We start from the raw sequence: 19,494 nt of genomic DNA, 5'->3' as shown, positions 1-19,494 counted from the left end.
GTGACACTGTCATTAACAAAACAACCAATGTCCTCTAGTGGTGTGACACTGTCATTAACAAAACAAACTAACTATACTCACAAGAAAGGGAAGATGTCGGTCCACCAAATTACCAACAGTAGATAATCAGATGGGGGAAAATAATGCTAGTATCAGAATACCAACTGCCATGACAAAGTTAGTCAACTTTCTGCTCTCATGACTTCTACAACTGTCGTGGTGGGATTTAGCCAGTGGTAAAGCGCTCGCTCGATGCACGGTTGGTCTGGGATCGATCCCCATCAGTGGACTCATTGGGCTATTTCTCGTTCCATTCAGTGCATGTGTGTGTGTATGTATTGTGTGTGTGTGTGTGTGTGTGTGTGTGTGTATGTGTGTGTGTATGTGTGTATGTGTGTGTGTATAAGATGCATGTATTTTAAATTTATAATATAAAAAAGGGGTCAGTAAATTTTCAACCGACAAATAATTTGATTAAAATCAGCACAACTGGTTTGTAAGCACTGATTATATAGACCAGTTAAGTTGATTTTAATCAGATTGGCTGACAAATAGAGTGGTGAGTCATTTTATTCCCCTTGTAAATTCATCCTTGCATACCCTTATGGCAGGAACGTTTTGGAGTACATTTGACATTCAAAGATACTATCATGTTAAAATATGTTTTTAATGGACAATTTATAATAGTAAATAATGACTCATCTTTTGTTATTCAAATGTGAGATGGACAGTTGGTGGTTGGGACCAATCTCATGTCTGAGTGAATCCCATTGAAAGTAAGTATTAACCCAGTAACCTATTCAGACATTTTTCATTCCGTGTTTATTCAGGCCGTTATGAAGTCATTAGACCTGTAAAAATAGTTCCATGACTCAAGTGCTTCTTGTTTACATATGTCACACGTGTATGTGACACCCGGTTAACTAACTTAAGATTTACCGATTCTGTTTGAGGATATCTTCTTCAAGTGGAAACAAAATCTGTCAAGTTTTGTTACAATGCACATACTGATGGAAATAAATACACATGTTTTTTAATACCTCAGTGATGTCTCTTTCATAGTACAGGCCAACCTTTCTAAACTTTACAAACATTTGCTTGGTCAAATATTTTGCTATGTAGATATAGACACACATATGCACACACACACACACACACACACACACACACACACACACACACACACCCACCTTGTCCACCCCAAACCCCATCTCCAACCTAATCCCAACAATCACCTTGTCCATCACAACCCTAACAACTACCTTGTCCATCACAACCCTGACCTGCACTCCAACTCCAATAACAACCTTGTCCACTCCAATCCCTAATTTTAACCCCAACTACTACCATGTCCACATTAACCCCTGATTGCCACCCCAACGTTAACAACTACCTTATCTACCACAAACCATTACCTCCACTCTTAACTCAACAACTACCATGTCCACCTCAACCTTAACAACTACCCTATCTACCTGAAACCATGACCTCCACCCTAACAACTACCTTGTCTACCCCAAACCATGACCTACACCCTAACTCAACAACTACCATGTCCACCCCAACCTTAACAACTACCCTATCTACCCAAAACCATGACCTCCACCCCAACAACTACCTTGTCTACCCCAAACCATGACCTCCACCCCAACAACTACCTTGTCTACCCCAAACCATGACCTCCACCCCAACAACTACCTTCTCTACTCCAAACCATGACCTCCACCCTAACTCAACAACTACCACGTCCACCCCAACCTTAACAACTACCTATCTACTCCAAACCATGACCTCCACCCTAACCCAACAACTACCATGTCCACCCCAACCTTAACAACTACCTATATACTCCAAACCATGACCTCCACCCTAACCCAACTACTACCATGTCCACCCCAACCGTAACTACCTATCTACTCCAAACCATGACCTCCACTCTAACTCAACTACTACCATTTCCACCCCAACCTTAACAACTACCTATCTACTCCAAACCATGACCTCCACCCTAACTCAACTACTACCATGTCCACCCCAACCGTAACTACCTGTCTACCCCAAACCATGACCTCCACTCTAACTCAACAACTACCATGTCCACCCCAACCTTAACAACTACCTATCTACTCCAAACCATGACCTCCACCCTAACTAAAAAACTACCATGTCCACCCCAACCGTAACTACCTATCTACTCCAAACCATGACCTCCACTCTAACTCAACAACTACCATGTCCACCCCAACCTTAACAACTACCTATCTACTCCAAACCATGACCTCCACTCTAACTCAACAACTACCATGTCCACTCCAGCCATAACTACCTATCTACTCCAAACCATGACCTCCACCCTAACCCAACAACTACCATGTCCACCCCAACCTTAACAACTACCTATCTACTCCAAACCATGACCTCCACTCTAACCCAACCACTACCATGTCCACCCCAACCGTAACTACCTATCTACTCCAAACCATGACCTCCACTCTAACTCAACTACTACCATTTCCACCCCAACCTTAACAACTACCTATCTACTCCAAACCATGACCTCCACCCTAACTCAACTACTACCATGTCCACCCCAACCGTAACTACCTGTCTACCCCAAACCATGACCTCCACTCTAACCCAACAACTACCATGTCCACCCCAACCTTAACAACTACCTATATACTCCAAACCATGACCTCCACCCTAACCCAACTACTACCATGTCCACCCCAACCGTAACTACCTATCTACTCCAAACCATGACCTCCACTCTAACTCAACTACTACCATTTCCACCCCAACCTTAACAACTACCTATCTACTCCAAACCATGACCTCCACCCTAACTCAACTACTACCATGTCCACCCCAACCGTAACTACCTGTCTACCCCAAACCATGACCTCCACTCTAACTCAACAACTACCATGTCCACCCCAACCTTAACAACTACCTATCTACTCCAAACCATGACCTCCACCCTAACTAAAAAAACTACCATGTCCGCCCCAACCGTAACTACCTATCTACTCCAAACCATGACCTCCACTCTAACTCAACAACTACCATGTCCACCCCAACCTTAACAACTACCTATCTACTCCAAACCATGACCTCCACTCTAACCCAACAACTACCATGTCAACCCCAACCTTAACAACTACCTATCTACTCCAAACCATGACCTCCACTCTAACCCAACAACTACCATGTCAACCCCAACCTTAACAAACTACCTCCAAACCATGACCTCCACCCTAACCCAACAACTACCATGTCCACCCCAACCGTAACAACTACCTATCTACTCCAAACCATGACCTCCACTCTAACCCAACAACTACCATGTCCACCCCAACCTTAACAACTACCTATCTACTCCAAACCATGACCTCCACTCTAACCCAACAACTACCATGTCAACCCCAACCTTAACAACTACCTATCTACTCCAAACCATGACCTCCACTCTAACCCAACAACTACCATGTCAACCCCAACCTTAACAACTACCTATCTACTCCAAACCATGACCTCCACCCTAACCCAACAACTACCATGTCCACCCCAACCTTAACAACTACCTATCTACTCCAAACCATGACCTCCACTCTAACTCAACAACTACCATGTCCACCCCAACCTTAACAACTACCTATCTACTCCAAACCATGACCTCCACCCTAACCCAACAACTACCATGTCCACCCCAACCTTAACAACTACCTATCTACTCCAAACCATGACCTCCACTCTAACTCAACTACTACCATGTCCCCCCCCCCCCAACCGTAACTACCTATCTACTCCAAACCATGACCTCCACTCTAACTCAACAACTACCATGTCCCCCCCCCCCCAACCGTAACTACCTGTCTACCCCAAACCATGACCTCCACCCTAACTCAACAACTACCATGTCCACCCCAACCTTAACAACTACCTACCTACTCCAAACCATGACCTCCACCCTAACTCAACAACTACCATGTCCACCCCAACCTTAACAAGTACATTGTCTACCCCAAACCATGACCTCCACCCCAACAACTACCTTTTCCACCCCAACAACTACCTTGTCCACCCCAACAACTACCTTGTCCACCCCAACCCCCTGATCTTCAATTTAACCCACGACATACACCCTACAAATACATGTATCTCAAGTGGACATCAAATAAATTAAATATCTTTATCAGACATCAAATAAATCAGACAAACATGCTGAGATGTTATTAAACAAATATTCTCCTCCTTTTTCACATGACATGTGTCAGTTAATTCAGACAAGACTGTTATTATCGCAGTTCACTTCATCCGTTTGTAAAAAGAAAGAAACACTTTCCCAGCAATTAACATCCATGCACCGTAACAACTTGAGCTTCTTTTGTGGTTGACCTTTGGCCTTGACATTATTCTACCCGTCACGCTTAAGCCACTTCAGTGGTATTTATTATGACTAGTTTATTGGCAAGCAGTATGTCTTTATTGTTGTCCCTCACCAACCACAACAATCATAGGTAATGTTCACATTACAGCTATTGTACTGTACGGGTGTTTTCCGGATCGTGTGGGAGGCATTCCGCAGCAGTGAGTCACCCTGGTAGTTTTTATCGGACAGGGTATCTCATTTTCATAATGTATTCAGTAGTCTAGTGGTTAGAGCAGTTTTGTAAAAAAAAAAAAAAAAAAAAATTAAATTTAAAAAACCCTTAAATTGTCATGGAGTATTTGAAAATAAAACAACAAACATGATTCTGTTGTATAGGATGTCAAAATAGTATCTATATATCTCCTCTTTTTCTCTTCCAACTGCCAAACTAAAACAACGTCAATCTGGCTGTTTTGGGAGGTAAAAGTTTTAATGTTTTCTACTAAAACACCCCATTAAGAAATAATAAAAAAAAAAATATATATTTTATTGGTAAAATATATCTATTCGAAGTTCAGAGAAAAGTTGTGGAGGTTTTGCAAAATCAGACATGGTTATACCATTTTTTTAGTGTGGTTTTATTCAATTTTATTGACATTAATTTGCTATGAGTTTTGTTGCCAATCCAAACACATAATGTAAACATAAAAAAAATATATTACGATATTTTTCCTCATGTTCAATGTGATTATTTTGCATAGGTAGTGAGTGTTTTCTCTACCTCTCTAGACCAAATGTCACCAGTACCATATATCTGATACCTACCAGTAAGATGGCTATTAAACAATGTGCTGAGGTGCTGTTGTACATTCTTTCCTTTTCATTTCACTTAAGCCTCCTGTATAATTCAAATTTTTTAATTGTTGCACATAACCATATTGTTTTACGAACTTCCAAATGTTTTTTGTTTGTTTTTTGGTCTATTTTTGTTTTTGTGTTGTTGTTTTTTTTAATTATATTTAAACATTACATAATTAAATTTGCAAGACTTGAAAGAAATTATTTTTAAGTGCATTATATGATGAATTAACACAAATTTTAAAATGTACCTACATATATAAAAAAAAAATATATTTACTTTCTCTTATTTGTTTTATCAGTCACCGAGTGATTACAATTTAGCAGGTGAATTTTTTATCATGACCAGTAAATATTTTATCCACTGGTCAGTATGGGAAGTCATTTTTTTTTAAATTCTAGAACCCCTGACATACATACAGAAGTAGGGCTAATGAATATTCAATCATGGATAATTAATTTTTCAAATCACCAATCTCATGGTTAGTGGATTTTTTTTTAATTCTAGAAGACCTGGGTTGTATTTTTAAATAAATAGATAGATAACAGATAATACATATTACAACCAGTAATTCAGTAATATGTATTATCTGTTTGTGCTTAGTCTTAGCTGGAAATTTTAAAAAACATTAATGGTGAGTATGCCCCCGAACTCCCTTAGCACTTTCGCACCCTTTGGGGGCTCAGTTAATGTCAAACTATTTTGCCAACCCTCTGAACAAAAATCCTGGGGGAAACACTGAATTGTTATGTAAATATACACTGAAATATCAGCCTCAAAGGCCACATGTGCTAACACCATTTTTTTAAATCCAAGGTTTGGACTTTTTTTTTCCTAATTCCAAAAGTAGAATGTATTGATAAATTGTGTAGTATTATGTTTTTAACACAAAATGGCTTCTATCACTTGGATAAAGTGTGCTAATGCACTAATGTATTTACTTATCTCCCTTGTTTATCCACAAGTAAACTCAGAGCCGAGAATTTGTTTGTAAATATGTTGCCAGTGTCTCCTGCCATGATCAGGACAACATCGCTTTCAGACAAACACACTCGGAAAATTCCTATTCTTAGAAAATAACTTGTTTTGGTTTGTGGTCATTGGGTTTATACAAATAAAAGTTGAACTTGAATCAGAAGTTCTTTCCCATTCATTCATGGCTTATATTTGTCTTTTATGGGTCAGTGAAGATCAATAAGAAAAGGTCGAGTTTTGCTTTTAACGAAAAAGATTTTGGTAACTCTGACATTGGGATGTTTAATTAGTGTGAGTTTAAAAATATGTATTAACAGCATGTATTTTTCTTTTCTTTTTTTTTCTTTTTGTCGTTCTTTTTTTTTTTTTATGTGGGGGTGGTGCGTGCAGATATAGACCTGTGTTACTTTTCAAATAGTGCGTATTTAGCTCCATTTAACACAAACTGAAGATGTAGATATTCTTCTTTTCTTAAATGAATTAAATGTCATTTAATTAATTTTTTAAATAATGGTGAGTTTTTTCTGTTTTCAGGAATTTTGTTTTAGATTGTCAAAAATAAAATTAGATTTAATTATTAATTTTATATTCTAAATTTAAAGAAAACAAAAGTAGATATTTTTGTTACATAAGCTTATCATGTTTCATAGTAAGTAAGAAATTTAATTTTGTGGAGTTCTTAACTAGCTATAATGTAGTGTTGAAAAAAAGGTATATTACCCTAATTTTACATGTTGTGTCTACCTAGTTTTTCTGAAAGTAATGATGATCTTTTCAAAATGATTTCCATCTAGTGGAATGTATAATATGATATAAACAAAACGATTTCCATCTAGTGGAATGTATAATATGAAATAAACAAAACGATTTCCATCTAGTGGAATGTATAATATGATATAAACAAAACGATTTCCATCTAGTGGAATGTATAATATGATATAAACAAAACGATTTCCATCTAGTGGAAGGTATAATATGATATAAACAAAACGATTTCCATCTAGTGGAAGGTATAATATGATATAAACAAAACGATTTCCATCTAGTGGAAGGTATAATATGATATAAACAAAACGATTTCCATCTAGTGGAAGGTATAATATGATATAAACAAAACGATTTCCATCTAGTGGAAGGTATAATATGATATAAACAAAACGATTTCCATCTAGTGGAAGGTATAATATGATATAAACAAAACGATTTCCATCTAGTGGACGGTATAATATGAAATAAACAAAACGATTTCCATCTAGTGGAAGGTATAATATGATATAAACAAAACGATTTCCATCTAGTGGAAGGTATACGGTAATATGATATAAACAAAACGATTTCCATCTAGTGGAATGTATAATATGATATAAACAAAACGACTTCCATCTAGTGGAATGTATAATATGATATAAACAAAACGATTTCCATCTAGTGGAATGTATAATATGAAATAAACAAAACGACTTCCATCTAGTGGAAGGTATAATATGAAATAAACAAAACCTTATGGGGGCGGGACATAACCCAGTGATAAAGTACATTACATGCGGTTGATTTGGGATCAATTCCAATAAGTGTATCCATTGGGCTATTTCTCATTCCAGCCAGTGCACCACTACTGATATATTAAAGGTCTTGGTATGTGCTGTCCTGTCTGTCTGATGATGCATATAAAAGATACCTTGCTATTAATGGAAAAATGTAGTGGGTTTCATCTCTAAGATTATATGTCAAAATTACCAAATGGTGGAATAGCCAATGATTAATAAATAAATGTGCTCTAGTGGTGTTGTTAAATGAAACAAATTTCTTCTTCTTGAAAAGGTCTTATTTCTAATTAAATTTCAATCCAGCTATCATGGGCTCACACCGTGGGTGGTTAGTGAGAGAGATGACGAAGCTGTTTCAGCCCAGTCTCTAATTACAGGTAACTCTGTACCTTATATAAACTATTTATATGAACATTGTGTCATAGGCAGGACTAAGTGTAATAACATCTTTGAAAAACCAGATATGATCGCTGAGGTAATATTTCAAATGAAAATGTTCAAAATGTGTCAAGTTTACTTTTAGAAGTCGGCCTAAACAAACTGTTTTATAAGCATGAGCCCTGGGTCCTTTCAGACAGAACACATTTTTATATGTTATGAAGGAAGGAAATGTTTTATTTAACAACGCACTCAACACATTTTATTTACGGTCAGACATATGGTTAAGGACCACACAGATATTGAGAGAGGAAACCTGCTGTCACCACCTCATGGGCTATTCTTTTCAATTAGCAACGAGGGATCTTTTATATGCACCATCCTACAGACAAGATAGTACATACCACAGCCTTTGTTACACCAGTTGTGGAACACTGGCTAGAATGAGAAATAGTCCAATGGGTCCACTGATGGGGTTATAGTTATGAATATGTAAATAATTTTGATCACAACCCATTCTTAAAACTTTAAAAATCACATTATTTCATTTACAAAACTGTTCATTTAATGTACCTTCTCCCATGCTTTTTGATAGTGCTATTGAAGTTAATATTGTTACATCGTGATCATTTTCATAAAAATAATTACCAAGACAGAATTACCTAATAGCACTGAATAAAACACATTTGTTAATATGCATATAATTCAAAGGATTGAACTGGGGAAAAATAAAATGTTACCATACCCAATTATTTGCTTTTATTAATTATCTATGAGTATATTTTTTTATAATTATGAAAATGATGACTTGTAAAAGTTTTAAGTTAATAAAAAACTGAATTAATATTTGATTTTTAATCAGCTATTATCCCATTCTGGTTTTGACACATAATCTCTGTTTTGGCAGATTTTGTGTGTGTGTGTGTCTGTGTGTGTGTGTATGTGTGTGTGTGTGTGTGTGCATGCGTGTGTGTGTGTGTGCGTGTGTGTGTGTGTGTGTGTGTTTATTGTTATTACACAAAATTTGGGGAGCACTTGCTGTGACTCCTACACCCCCCTCCACCCCCCTCCACACCCATCCTATAACCAGGAAAGCATTCTACTATAGAGTTACATTCCATCTCTCCAAGACAGTTGCTCTCATTTAGTTCTGAGATGTGCAAAAGTTAAACTTGGTTTTGTTTAACGACACCACTAGAGCACATTGATTTATTAATCACTGGCTTTCGGATGTCAAACATTTGATCATTCTTACAGGACACCCACTACATTTGTCCATTAACAGCAAGGGATCTATTATATGCACTTTCTCACAGACAGGACAGCACATACCATGGACTTTGATATACCAGTCGTGGGGTTCGATCCTGCAATCAAAGCCCCCCAGGATAGTGTTCTAACAACTGAGCTAGATCTTGCCCTCCTCCTCCCACTCAGTTTTAATCTATATAGTTTAATCTCTGTGCTCATGGGTGGGGTCTGGTTTGGGGGGAGGTGTTGTATGAACCCCCTAAAATTATTAGAATCATGTACATTTGTCCCTTTTTAAGGTCTAAAGTGTGCACCCTCCTCCATCAAACTGCACCGAAATACAAAATAACCCATAATCCAGGACAGGACTCTTTGACATGTCCATATCCACTGAAGGTTCAGGCATGCCTACCCTAGGTCTGACTTCCAGTTCCAGTTGCCAGGCCTAGGACAGGATCCACAGTTCTACATGCATAAAGATGACCTATGTAGAAAGGTCATCATCAAAACAAAAAAATGCTTGGTAAAATCACAAAACCCCTATTTGAAGATCCATCCTACCGAGGGGGGGGGGGGGGGGGGGGGGAGGAGGGAGGAAGGAGGTCATATATCAGTGGTATTGATTAATTAATCATCGGCTATTGGATGTTAAACATATGGCCATTTTGACACAGTCATAGAGAGGAAACCTGCTACATTTTCCCATTAGTGGCAAGGGATCTTTTATATGCACCACCCCACTGATAGGATAGTACATACCACGGCTAGTTGTGGTGCACTGGCTAGAACGAGAAATAGCCCAATAGGCCCACCAATGGGGATCGATCCCGCCTTTAGAATATAATGACTGACTGAATCAACAACATACCTACAAGTTTTTTTAAATTTTATTTATACACAAACAACCACTTTGCATCTTGATTAGCAAAACAAAAACAAACCAAAAAAAGAAAAAAAAAAGCAACCTCCAAACACCCCCCCCCCCCCCCCCCCCCCCCCCAACAAAACAATCTTTAACTTTATCTATCCAACAGTGATGGTGCTGTTGAGACGAGTGCATTGATTGTACTTTAGATACAAGTACAGCCAGACTGCTGGACTCTGCACTCCGTGCCCTTCTGCAACTCCTCCTGCCCAGAATGTTTGTCTACACATAATAAATTTACATTGGCTGGGAAAACAAAGACCCAGTCTGTCATTGAATTCTGGCATTGAATGTTCAACTTCAAAAGATTCTGTGCGATTTCTAAAGAAACATTGGACGAAAAGCTCTAACCGTCAGTGTTTAATTGTTTTAAAAGAGTAAAACGAGTGCTGTTGCTGCTGCATATATACGTCTGAAGTCTAATTGTAGCTGCGAGTGCTCGTTCTGTTTGCTGGACAAGAAAAGATATTTGTTGGTCTTATAAACAGTAAAATGGCTTTTTGTTGTCTAGTATGTGTAAACATGCCTAATTATAAAAGTACACAGAGAATACTGAATAGAACGTGTAAAAATAAACAAAAGCTGCTACTCTTACCATATCAAATCTCCGTTATGCAGTTATATGTGTATAACTTAAGTGGATACAAAAATCAGGGCCATACCCTCGGGGGGGGGGGAGCAGGAGGGGCAGTTGCCTCCCTGAGAATCTCACTTTTGTTTTTTACTCCAGAAAATAGCATACACATCTCAGGGTTTAATTTTATAGTGTTTCACTTGTTTATAAAAAGTCTTTCCCCCCCCCCCCCCCCTCCTAGGATTTTGATCAGGGTACGGCCCTGAAAAGTGAATTTCTAATATCTCATTTTAACTTGATTTTCATGTTTGTATCCACTTTAAAGTTCAAGTTCACTGTCATGGGCACACATCTCAACAGTCTGGACTGTCTGTTCAGTATAGTGGATTAATGAGTATATGAGATAACCCACTAATCTTTTTATTTTTAAGAGAATAAAATTTATAGCCGGCCATCATCTTTTACTCAGCAGGACACCCCCCCCCCCCCAAAAAAAAAAACACCACCACAAAAATCACACCCCAACCCCCCCCCCCCCAACAACAATCATCTTACAAGAACCATATAAAATATAACTCGAAGCACAGTAAGATGGCCTCTTAAATCACATAACATGGTGGCTGCATAATATTACACTGAATAATTTGGGATTTTATAGTAATGTTATCATTTAGAGTTCTGCTTAAATGAGGCTGCCAATTTAAAATAATAGGCTTCGCTGTATCATTGATATACACAGTGGTCAGCAGACAGAACAAAATCACCAGCTGTGCTAAATTATCATTACCACCTATTGTCTGCTTTGTATTAGAAAATGTGTAAACAATTTTATATAAGGCTTGTCAACTGATATTCCATTTCATCAATTCACATAGGTATATAACTTATGTGTATACAGTGGAACCACTCAAAATTGGACACTGTAAAACAATATTCTCAAAACCAGATTGTTGTTTTTGTTTTACAATCAATTTTTAAATATCAGTACAAAACATAACCTCTCTAAAGCAGACACCCTTTATAACCAGACTTTTTTCTTAGCCCTGTGGGTGTCTGGCTTAGAAGGGTTTCACTGTATATTGGGTGTATATTTCATTTATGATAAATATTATAAACAGTAAAACAGTACTAACACATTGTAGGTGACAGGAAACCTGCGAAGTTAAAATGTTCAATCACCAGTGAAACAATAGGAAATGCACTGATTTAATTTATTGGTTGTTTTGTTGGTCAATGTTGTAAACCATGTGACAGTAACATCATTGTTACACGAACCCAGGTCACATTCTTACTCTACGTAAATACAATTGTTTATCACTGATGTTAATTAAACAGAGCAGCATGGATTAATGCAGTCAATATACACCTGGAAATTAATTTAGCACCACCCAGTTTTGACCATGTGGGGTATCCTTGGGGTAAAATATCCAACCATTATTGTTAGGGTTAGAGTTAGATTTAGGGTTAGTTTTTGGGTTAGGGTTAGTTTTAGGGTTAGGGTTAGTTTTAGGGTTAGGGTTAGTTTTAGGGTTAGGGTTAATTTTAGGGTTAGGGTTAGGATTAGTTTTAGGGTTACGGTTAGTGTTAGGGTTAGGATTAGTTTTAGGGTTAGGGTTAGTTTTAGGGTTAAGATTAGTTTTGGGGTTACGGTTAGGATTAGTTTTAGGGTTAGGATTAGTTTTGGGGTTAGGGTTAGTTTTGATGTTAGGGTTAGTTTTGGGGTTAGGGTTAGGATTAGTTTTAGGGTTAAGATTAGTTTTGGGGTTAGGGTTAGGATTAGTTTTAGGGTTAGGATTAGTTTTGGGGTTAGGGTTAGTTTTGATGTTAGGGTTAGTTTTGGGGTTAGGGTTAGGATTAGTTTTGGGGTTAGGGTTAGTTTTGGGGTTAGGGTTAGTTTTAGGCTTAGGGTTAGTTTTGGGGTTAGGGTTAGGATTAGTTTTAGGGTTAGGATTAGTTTTGGGGTTAGGGTTAGGGTTAGGGTAGGGGTAGGGTTAGGGTTATTGTTAGGGTTAGCATTAGTTTTGGGTTAGGGTTAGTTTTGGGGTTAGGGTTAGTTTTGGGGTTAGAGTTAGGATTAGTTTTAGGGTTAGGATTAGTTTTGGGGTTAGGGTTGGGGTTGGGGTTGGGGTTGGGTTGGGGTTGGGGTAGGGGTAGGGGTAGCATTAGTTTTGGGGTTAGGGTTAGGGTTAGTTTTGGGGTTAAGGTTAGTTTTGGGGTTAGGGTTAGTTTTGGGGTTAGGGTTAGGATTAGGGTTAGGGTTAGTTTAGGCTTAGGTTAGTTTTGGGGTTAGGGTTAGGATTATGGTTAGGGTTAGTTTTGGGGTTAGGGTTAGTTTTGGGGTTAGGGTTAGGATTAGTTTTAGGGTTAGGATTAGTTTTGGGGTTACGGTTAGGGTTAGGGTTAGCATTAGTTTTGGGTTAGGGTTAGTTTTGGGGTTAGGGTTAGTTTTGGGGTTAGGGTTAGGATTAGTTTTAGGGTTAGGATTAGTTTTGGGGTTAAGGTTAGGGTTAGGGTTAGGGTTAGGGTAGGGTAAGGGTTAGGGTTAGCATTAGTTTTGGGGTTAGGGTTAGTTTTGGGTTAGGGTTAGTTTTGGGGTTAGGGTTAGGATTAGTTTTAGGGTTAGGATTAGTTTTGGGGTTAGGGTTAGCATTAGTTTTGGGGTTTGGGTTATGGTTAGTTTTAGGGTTAGTTTGGGGGTTAGGGTTAGGGTTAGTTTTAGGGTTAGGATTAGGGTTAGGGTTACATTTAGTTTTAGGGCTAAGGTTAGTTTTGGGGTTAGTGTGAGGTTCCCTCTTTATACATGTATCAATATAATGGGAGTTGGGGGTAACAGTTAGAAATATTTTCATACTTTGCAAGTAAGGGTTAGGGTTAGGGTTAGGGTTAGGGTTAGCATTAGTTTTGGGTTAGGGTTAGTTTTGGGGTTAGGGTTAGTTTTGGGGTTAGAGTTAGGATTAGTTTTAGGGTTAGGATTAGTTTTGGGGTTAGGGTTAGGGTTGGGGTTGGGGTTGGGGTAGGGGTAGGAGTAGGGGTAGGGGTAGCATTAGTTTTGGGGTTAGGGTTAGGGTTAGTTTTGGGGTTAGGGTTAGTTTTGGGGTTAGGGTTAGTTTTGGGGTTAGGGTTAGGGTTAGGGTTAGTTTTAGGCTTAGGGTTAGTTTTGGGGTTAGGGTTAGGATTAGGGTTAGGGTTAGTTTTGGGGTTAGGGTTAGTTTTGGGGTTAGGGTTAGGATTAGTTTTAGGGTTAGGATTAGTTTTGGGGTTAGGGTTAGGTTTAGGGTTAGGGTTAGGGTATGGGTTAGCATTAGTTTTGGGTTAGGGTTAGTTTTGGGGTTAGGGTTAGGATTAGTTTTAGGGTTAGGATTAGTTTTGGGGTTAGGGTTAGGGTTAGGGTTAGCATTAGTTTTGGGGTTAGGGTTAGTTTTGGGGTTAGGGTTAGTTTTGGGGTTAGGGTTAGGATTAGTTTTAGGGTTAGGATTAGTTTTGGGGTTAGGGTTAGGGTTAGCATTAGTTTTGGGGTTTGGGTTATGGTTATTTTTAGGGTTAGTTTTGGGGTTAGGTTTAGGGTTAGGGTTAGTTTTAGGGTTAGGATTAGGGTTAGGGTTAGGGTTACATTTAGTTTTAGGGCTAAGGTTAGTTTTCGGGTTAGTGTGAAGTAAAATGCAGAAACAGAAACCTGACATATTATGTTCTTTCAAACATTATAAAAGATAGAATACAAATTGAAAAATATATACAGTCAACTCCACTTATTGGCATATCGGTTTATAGCATATTTCGGTTAATTGACTATTTTCACCCAACATGGAACCATTTGCCCTTTTAACACTACAAAACATCCGGTTAATTGCACAGACTACAGACTAAATATTGGTTAATTGCACATGAAAATAACTAAGATTTATTTAATGCTAAATTAATGTCACAAGTCTATCAAAATTTGGCAAAAAAGCTGAAATAAATCACCAGTTAATCTGTTTTGTTTGTGCTTACTTTGTGTGGTAAGCCAACTGTGATAGCCAGTCAACGTGTGTAGTGTCAGTTTAAAAAATATAAAAAATATTGGGCACCTTGGTTAATATTCCTGGAAACAAGACATAGCAATATATTGTTCTAGAGGTATTTATTACAATACAAAATTTAATATTTTATATTTCAAAATGTTATCTTAACATTCATTATTTTTCCTTTCTTCGTTCTTTTTTCTCTCTAAACCTTTTTTCTCTATTTATTCTAAGTTCACTGTTAACCCCATATATTACATAATTACTTTATGTATCCATGTTTAAATATATTGTTGTAATGTACCATATTCGGCCTTATGTGTGATCACACACGAAGAGGATTAAAGATAAAAAAACATAAAAAACATAAAATGTACCATATGTATTCATGTTTTGTTTATATTAGCACGACTGTAAGGTAGTGATATCAGGGCCCACAAACCCTGACACTACCATATATGTTTCTGGGGTTAATAAACTATTAAAAAAAGAGAATATGTAAAAGCTCTCGATATCACAATATCATGTTTAAATGCCAGTGGCACAGGCAATTACTTGTAGGAGCCTTTTTGACTGCATTACAATTCAGATGGTGCTTAATTCATTTCCAGGTGTGTATAAGTTAAAACTCTAATGGAAAATTGTGTAATGGAGATGTCTAAGAATGAAAAATTAGTGTGACTGAATACTAGTATATACATGTATACTGTTTGACCAAATATCCTGAATTTAAAACAGTGGTTTAACTTCAGACATATTGGTACACTAAGAAAATTGTGTCAGATAAATCAATAATATAAATGGAGCCTGTTCCTCCTGAAACCTTATTATTATGCATCAAGTCTCTCTTTAATACCACTTGGTAAATTTCTCAACATTATTTTGTCCATCAAATGTTGATATTTTCATGAAAAAACTAAACATAAAACATAAAAGTGCGGCATTTTAAACCAGGAGTATAAAAACAGTTTAAATGGAAAAACTAAAATCATATCACAATATGTATGTTATGTCAGTCTAACATTGGGTAGTTCTAACATATAGTCTTTGTGGAAATCTGCTAAATATGTTCATTAGCAACAAGGAATCTTTTACGTGCACTTTCCCACAGACAGGACAGCACATAGCATGACCTATGATATACTATTTGTCGGACACTGATTGGAATGGGGGAAAAATCCAATCAGAGAATTGGTCCACCAAGGAGATTCGATCCTATGACCCAACACCTCAGGTGGGTGCTCTACCAACCGAGCTAGATCCTGCTTCTCTGTTAGCTTAACCACTACATCAACCATCTCATTCATTCATTCATTCATTCATTCATTCATTCATTCATTCATTCATTCATTCATTCATAGTTATTTTCATGCTTAAGGTTCAAGCATTCTGTCCTGGGTACACAGCTGTCCAGGACAGTGGGTTGGTGATTAGTAGATAGTTGTTAGTGACTGTTAGTGAGAGAGAAGTCGATGTAGTGGCCTTAAACCTACCCATTGAGTCGTTAAACTCACACTGGGCAGGAGCTGGTACTGGGACATGAACCCAGCATCTACCAACCTTACATCCAATGGCTTAACCACTACACCCTCGATGCCAGTGGCCCTTTGATTATCAGCCAAGTGTTTTTATATGCACTTGCATGCAAACAGGATTAGCTCATATAAAAGACTTTGATGTACTAATCGGTTTGATTTGAAAATAACCCAGTATGTTGATCCACTGAGAGGGATTGATCCTGTTATCAGGCACACCTCAGGAAGACAATTTGGCACTAAGCCACATCCTATTTGAGTGGGAGTGTGTTCATCTTTCAACAAATGGCCCACCCAGCCGAACTGACCAATAAATTAATCACACGTGTACAACTGCACAGTGATCACACTACATTACTGTATACCAAGTACTTCCAGGAAAAAAGGAAAGGAATGTTTTTTAAACTACAGTGAGACAGAGAGAGAGAGAGAGAGAGAGAGAGAGAGAGAGAGAGAGAGAGAGAGAGAGAGAGAGAGAGAGAGAGAGTGTGAGAGACAGATAGAGAGAGAGAGAGAGAGAGAGAGAGAGAGAGTGAGTGAGACAGAGAGAGAGAGTGAGTGAGTGAGTGAGTGAGTGAGTGAGTGAGTGAGACAGAGAGAGAGAGTGAGTGAGTGAGACAGAGAGAGAGAGTGAGTGAGACAGAGAGAGAAAGAGTGAGTGAGTGAGTGAGACAGAGAGAGAGAGTGAGTGAGTGAGACAGAGAGAGAGAGAGAGAGAGAGAGAGAGTGAGTGAGTGAGTGAGACAGAGACAGAGAGAGAGAGAGTGAGTGAGTGAGACACAGAGAGAGAGTGAGTGAGTGAGTGAGACAGAGCGAGAGAGTGAGTGAGTGAGACAGAGAGAGAGAAAGAGTGAGTGAGTGAGTGAGTGAGAGAGAGAGTGAGTGAGTGAGTGAGACAGAGAGAGAGAGAGAGAGAGAGAGAGAGAGAGAGAGAGAGAGAGAGAGAGAAACAGAGACAGAGAGAGAGACAGAGAGAGAGACAGAGAAAGGAGAGGGAGAAAGGGAAGAAATATTTAACATCAACTCTTTACAGTTTAACCATGGTTGTTTGGTGTCTAAAACATATGGAATGGAATGGGAATAGAGAGAGACAGACAGACAGACAAGACAGATAGAGGGACAGAGGCAGAGATATACACAGGGAGGAGACAGACAGACAGACAGAGAAAGAAAAAGAGAGGGGTAAGAGACCAAGTCAAAGAGAGAGAAAGACAAAAAGAGAACATGAAAGAGATTGAAAGAAAGAGACAGAATGATGAAAAACATGGTAAGAGACACAGATAATGAGAAAAAGACTTACAGAGAAACACAGTAAGTTTGGAGGAGTGAAAGAAAGAAACAAATGGTGAGACAGTAAGAGAGAGAGAAAGTAAGACACAGAGTGAGTGTGAAGAAACGAAAGAAAGAAACAGTGAGAGAGAGAAAGTAAGAAACACACAGTGAGTGTGAAGGAACTAAAGAAAGAAACAGACAGAGAGAGAGAGATAAACACAGAGTGGGTGTAGAGTGAAAGAAAGAAACAGTGAGACAGAGTGAGAGAGAAACACAGTGAGTGTAGAGTGAAAGAAAGAAACAGTGAGAAAGAGTGAAAGAGAGACAGAATGAGTGTGGAGGAGTGAAAGAAAGAAACAGTGAGACAGTGGGAGACACACAGAGTGAGTGTGGAGTGAAAGAAACAGTGAGAGATACAGATGGGATGATGAAACCTATAGATATGTGTTGACTGGGACTGCTACCAAAAAACAGCAAGAGTTTATTTTACACCAGTTTTACACTTTGCCATAGACAGGACAGTACATACAATGGAAATATCAGTCATGGAGAACTGGCTGCGAAATAAGAAAATTAAGCCATCAAGGACAATTGATTTTAACACTCATTTATCCTCAGGCAATCATCCTACCACCGAGCCACACTTATATACTACCCGGATATAAATGGCTCTCCATTTTGTTTCTGGGAAAGCTAACCACATTTCCATTGCAACAACACTCCCTGTTTTGTGGAAGTACAGTGACCTAGGAGAGCTCCTATATGTCTTTATGGACCGGGCAGTCAGGCAGTCAAGTAGAAATACATATTTTACATCTTCATACAATTACACGGTCACTGCCAGGTATCACTTGACTTGATTTACAAGCTGAGTGGAAAGAAAAGAAAGGAATGTTTGTTTAATGACACCCCAGCACATTTTAAACTATACCAACTGGATTCCCATAATATCGCGTTCCTGTTTAAAAACTAAAATCAAGTGTATCCAGTTTGATCCCTGTAACGTCAATAAAACAAATAGTAACAATGTAGAATCAAAAATAAAAGCCAGCATTTATAGTCCATCCCATCCTCCATGAACAATGTTTTTTGTAAATAATCTGAGTTTGATTTGACGTAAGAAGAAAAGTAAAAGTGTTTTGAAAATAACATAAAAATACTAAAATTGGGGAGGTAATAACAATACCAGTAGAAGGCCTTTATCCTGGGGATGAGCCAGGATGACAATCTAGGAGTTCCTTTATAATGGCCTTACTGCGATATCAAAGTTAAAGTTTGTTTTGTTTAACGACACCACTGAAGCACATTGATTGATTTATCATTGGCTATTGGATGTCAAACATTTGGTAATTCCGACATATAGTCATAAAAAGAAAACCAACTATATTTTTGCATTAGCAGCAAGGAATCTTTTATATGCACCATCCCACAGACAGGATAGCACATACCACCGCACTTGATATACATACCAGCCATGGTGCACTGGCTAGAATGATAAATAGCTCAATGGGCCCACTGATGGGGATCGATCCTAGAACGACAGCACATCAAGCGAGCATTTTACCACTGGACTACATAATGTCTTGCTACATCAAAGGCCATAATATACATGTATAATATACAGTGTTGTTTATCAAAGAGTGCCTATAAAAGAATCCTTGCTGCTTTTTGATAGGAGTAACAAAACCTTTTGTTAGACATCAAGCAGCGCTAGCTGACAATGTGCTGAGATATCATTATCCAGTAAATAAAGATTTCTTTTCTTTCCAGCCACTGAACCATCAAAGGAAAATGTTTTGTTAAAA

The sequence above is a fragment of the Gigantopelta aegis genome, chromosome 6, assembly GCF_016097555.1.
Source record: "Gigantopelta aegis isolate Gae_Host chromosome 6, Gae_host_genome, whole genome shotgun sequence".
In the NCBI taxonomy this organism is placed as follows: Eukaryota; Metazoa; Mollusca; class Gastropoda; order Neomphalida; family Peltospiridae; genus Gigantopelta; species Gigantopelta aegis.
This window is presented reverse-complemented; position numbering follows the sequence as displayed.